General features: G+C 48.4%; 1 long non-coding RNA gene across 1 annotated transcript; it reads right to left on the reverse strand.

Moving 5' to 3' along the window:
- Nucleotides 1-266: 266 nt before the first annotated feature.
- Nucleotides 267-3,560, reverse strand: LOC142290238 (uncharacterized). The gene is made up of 3 exons (XR_012750248.1): nt 3,116-3,560; nt 1,646-1,756; nt 267-900 (listed from the first exon to the last, which is right to left on the reverse strand). It is a non-coding gene; the product is annotated as an uncharacterized LOC142290238 (long non-coding RNA).
- Between the last annotated feature and the right edge of the window lie 1,356 nt (nt 3,561-4,916).

Consider the following 4,916-nt stretch of genomic DNA (forward strand, 5'->3'; position numbering starts at 1 on the left):
TTCTGCCTCTCAGCTGTGCCGATTAGGCAGTGCATGAGAACGCTGTGCATTTCCTTCCTGGTTCTCATAGCTCTGTGTAGACTCTGGCTCCCCCTGGTGGCAGCATTACAATCCTAGTCTATGCCTCCATAGAGTGATGGCATACCAAACCACACCTCCCAACCCCCCGTGCGCCAGGCGCGAACAAAAACACCATACCAATACTTGTTTAAAACTTTATTATAACTTGCAAAACTTTAATCTTTTAAATCCAAGACGGTTTCCCCTCCAGCTTTCGGAGGGCACGAAAGGGCTAGTGTATTCCTACACTAAGCCCTGACCCCCCCCCACACAATAACAAAAGAGCCTGCTGGACCCCATCCTGCAAACCAGACAAAAATATATCCAGGCCGCTCATTTAAATGAACGCCGTCAGGCCTCATTAACGGTCGATTGTTGCCTTCGAGTTGCCTGTGCCGCACGATCACCCCCGATTTTGATTGCAGAAAACGTGACAGCCGGCAATTGACTGTGCATCTTGCTGTCTCTATGGCTTCTCCATCCCTAGCCTCTTGCCAGGTCACCCTCAGAATGATTTCAGACCATACCACGATAGCGTGTGCAAAGAACCCCATGATCCTTTCCAAATGTGCCCGCATTAATATAATCAAGTCAGCCATTTTTAAAAAACAAAGATTGTCCCTCCTGCATGTATAACCAAAATGGTTGGGGGGCGAGCAATCCTGCTAATGTCCATGGCCTCCGGAAGCACCTGGGTCCAGTTGAGCCCCCGAATTCCCCTCCAGGTCACATCCACATCTCGAAATCTCAACTCTCTACCGCCAGGCCTGCATGCGGCTCTGTGTGAAGCCCAGAAGATATACGAATGCCCGATAAACCAGACATTTGGGCGACGGTGACCTGCCAAAGAAAAACCTGTCAGATTAGACGTTCGGGGCAAACATATATCGCCAGATGGAAGTCAGATTGTGTTGCGAGTTGTTTTACCTGACCCATTGATAACCCAGCCCTGAACGCAAACCGGGGAACCATCTGCATGGGATAAAAAGGCCTGTCCCGAAGACCGACGGGACATATATTCCGACACTATCTTGAAAGGGCATAACACGCCTTGAATCTGTCTCAACATCACCCAAGTGCCCAACTCACATTGATTAGTTTTTGACCGCCAGAGCCTAATGTGCACGGTCCTGTTTTCTGCTATCATGTCGTTGGATAAATGCCCATTGATTTTCGTTTTTGACGCTGAAACCAACTCCCCTAAAATGCAATGCATTGAAAAAGGCCAGGCAAAAAGCTGTGCGAAAAAGAGCCACCTCAAACGAATCAGTGCACACCATCTCGAGTGCCGATATTAACTGACCCAGGAGCTCATACGAAACCGGACGCTGACTCTCCTTTCTAACATGTTGCCGTTTCCAACCTTTCAATGCCTGTTGGACTACAAAATCTTTGGTCACATCCTCCAAACCCCGTAGACTAAGATGAAAACTGATGTCTAGAATCTTTCTGACAGCCGTCGAATATGGTGATTCCCGCGCTCTGAGACGTATTAAAAATTCCAAAATGGATTTACGAAGCTGGTCCGGAACAAACCACCCCGGCGTTTCGCCCACCATCTTGTACCACTCTATCCATGGCTTACCATATGATGACCACGTTGACTCCGCAACCGAAGCTCTCTCCAATGACCTTAACCTTTCGTCACCAGCTGGGTACAAGATCTGCCTTCTCCTGGCATCAATTGATGGAATTCCTGCCAACGGGAAAGAGCTGATTACTGACATCTGTTTGTTAATGTGTACTAATCTGTAGTGGTCTTACGAAGCATGGCACTACGAGGTAGTGGACCGTGGAACAGTCTGTCACAACCGTGATTGTACATTAAATATAAACATTTTAATATTTATCTGTCTTGTGTTTGTTTTCTGGAGTAGGCCTACAGGGTGTAACAAGTCAAGCAGCTTCTGCTACTGCCGTCTGGGGGCAGAAAGTATCATTTGAACCAAATTTTAGGGGTAAGGGAAAGTCGTCTCGAGCTACAAGACGTACATTTAGGGGTCTCTCTCCCATCACACACAGTATATACACTATATACACACACAATACACGGTATATAGTATATATACACATGCTGGCTCCGTCTACTTCATGCTGCTTTGTCACACACACAATATATACACAGTGTACACACGGAATATAGTGTATATACACAGTGTATGGTATATGCACACAGTACACGTAAGGCCCGTTTCACACGTCAGTGAAAAACAGACGTTTTTCACTGGCGTGTAAAACACTCATGTCCCTGCGTGTGCCGTGAATCTCGGCACACGTGGGTTGTCTAAGTGCAATCCGGGCTCCGTTCTCCGTGGCCCGTGATTGCACTTAGAAATCAACTCACCTGCGCCCGCTCCCGCTGTCCATGGTGCGGAATCCTTCCGCGGTGCAGCATCCGGCCGGCGCTGACCCCCGCAGCAGCTGCTTCCGGGTCGGCTGTGTCGCCCATAATGAATATGCGCGACAGTAATCAGCCGGCTTAGAAGCAGCAGGGAGAACGGGCTGCAAAGGACATCACTGGACGCCGGGTGAGTTAAAATGTTTTTTATTTTAAAAGCACATTTTTTTCTGGCACGTGTTTCACGGACCACACCACTGCGTGGTCCGTGGGACATCAGTAATGCCAGAAAAAAAATGGACATGTCTCCGTGCGGCAAACACGCACACGCGGGTACGCCACACGGAGACACGTGCAGTGAAAAATCACTGACGTGTGAGCAGACCCATTCATTAGAATGGGTCTGCGTATGTCAGTGATTCTGGTACGTTTAAAAAAAAGCACAAACGTACCAGAATCACTGACGTGTGAAAGAGGCCTTATATAGTATATACACACGCTGGCTCCGCCTCCCTCATGCTGCTCAGTCACACACAGTATATACACAATGTACACACGATATATAGTATATGTACACATGATATATAGTGTATATATACACACACACACACACACACACACACACACAGCAGCGGCAGGCAGAGCAGAGGGAGGGAGTGTCATTGGAGATACTACCCCCACTAACGTGTAAATTACTAACAATCACTGTTTCCTTACCAGGCTGCCTCGGAGCGTTTCTGTGGGTGTCCTCCACACCCGAGCTTGGGAACACTACCACCACCGATCGAATTCTTGGTCTCCGGCTGCTAGGGGTCATGCCGCCGACTGATACGGCACAGGGAGCCGCCACCATCCCTCTTCTCTGGATCCCCACAGATCATGTCCCGGAAGTGGTATTCAGTGTAACAGATAGCAAGTACCCCGAGCAGAGTGGCCTGCGCACTTCCTGGTTGCCATGGTGCCGGCGACGATTCCTCCTATACGCCTCATGCCGTTCTGGCCTTGAAGCCCTCATGGGAGTCCTCAATCTTCTTCCTCCTCTCATACCCCTCTCCGGGGAGTAAGGCTGTGGCGGCCAAGCCCTCACCGGAGGCGAGATTCGAGGAAGGGGAGAAGCTAAGATCGCTTCCATCTGGTCCCACACTGCCTGCGCACCATGATCTGTAAGATCTGCCATGCTGATTGATGTATCAGAGAAACTGTGGAAGAAAAAGCGCACATAGGGTCTTAACCGATAATAAGCCGGTATAGAGCAATGGGACAGGTACTCACCTGTAATGGTTGTGACAGGCACAACTCCTTGTAAAGCAGAAGCAAATGAATGCAAATAATGTGGTAAGCTGCAGCCCCGATGTAGCCGTGGAAAAAAACAAAATGGGGTAGATAAGTCGGGTTTGATGCTGCGCTAAAAACCACAATTCCAAATGTTGAAATAAATTATTTTCTTATATTTCAAAGGTAAACGCGTTTCAAAGGCATCTCCGCCTTCTTCATCAGGACAAGGAAAACGAAAAGAACAGCCCAACACATGCGGTTACCAGAGGATACATATATAACACTGAAAAAAAGTAGCCACGTATACAGGGATGACGTCAATAGCCCAGTGACTAAGCTGCAGTCACTGGGCTATTGACGTCATCCCTGTATACGTGGCTACTTTTTTTCAGTGTTATATATGTATCCTCTGGTAACAGCATGTGTTGGGCTGTTCTTTTCCTTGTCCTTGTCCTGATGAAGAAGGCGGAGATGCCTTTGAAACGCGTTGACCTTTGAAAATAAAGAAAAGATTTTAATGCTTATTGATGAACGGAGGAATGTACAGAGTCTAAAAGATGAAATAAGATGTACCACCCGAAACCTCATAGGCCTCAATTTAACTCTACCCCTACTAACTGGTAACCTTTTTGTATGTATGCACACAACCCTACAGATTTGTATTTAGCCAAAGGAATCTTGATTAGCAGCCTGCATTGTTCTTGTAAGGTCACAGGGTTCAATTACATATGACTCTTAGGGGCACTTTGCACACTACGACATCGCAGGTGCGATGTTGGTGGGGTCAAATTGAAAGTGACGCACTTCCGGCGTCGCTCTCGACATCGTAGTGTGTAAAGCATTTTTGATACGATTAACGAGCGCAAAAGCGTCGTAATCGTATCATTGGTGTAGCGTCGGTCATTTCCATGAAGTGGGAAAGACAGATGTTACGATGATGTTCCTCGTTCCTGCGGCAGCACACATCGCTGTGTGTGAAGCCGCAGGAGCGAGGAACAGCTGCTACCTGCGTCACGGCCGGCTATGCGGAAGGAAGGAGGTGGGCGTGATGTTTACGTCCCACTTATCTCCGCCCCTCCGTTTCTATTGGCCGGCTGCCGTGTGACGTCGCGGTGACGCCGACCGTCCCTCCTACTCCAGGAAGTGGATGTTTGCCGCCCACATCGAGGTCGTATGGAAGGGCAAGTACTTGCGACAGCAACTAAACGTTCGTGCGACATGGTCAACAAATTGAATGTGTCGC

Source organism: Anomaloglossus baeobatrachus, chromosome 2 (assembly GCF_048569485.1).
Source record: "Anomaloglossus baeobatrachus isolate aAnoBae1 chromosome 2, aAnoBae1.hap1, whole genome shotgun sequence".
In the NCBI taxonomy this organism is placed as follows: Eukaryota; Metazoa; Chordata; class Amphibia; order Anura; family Aromobatidae; genus Anomaloglossus; species Anomaloglossus baeobatrachus.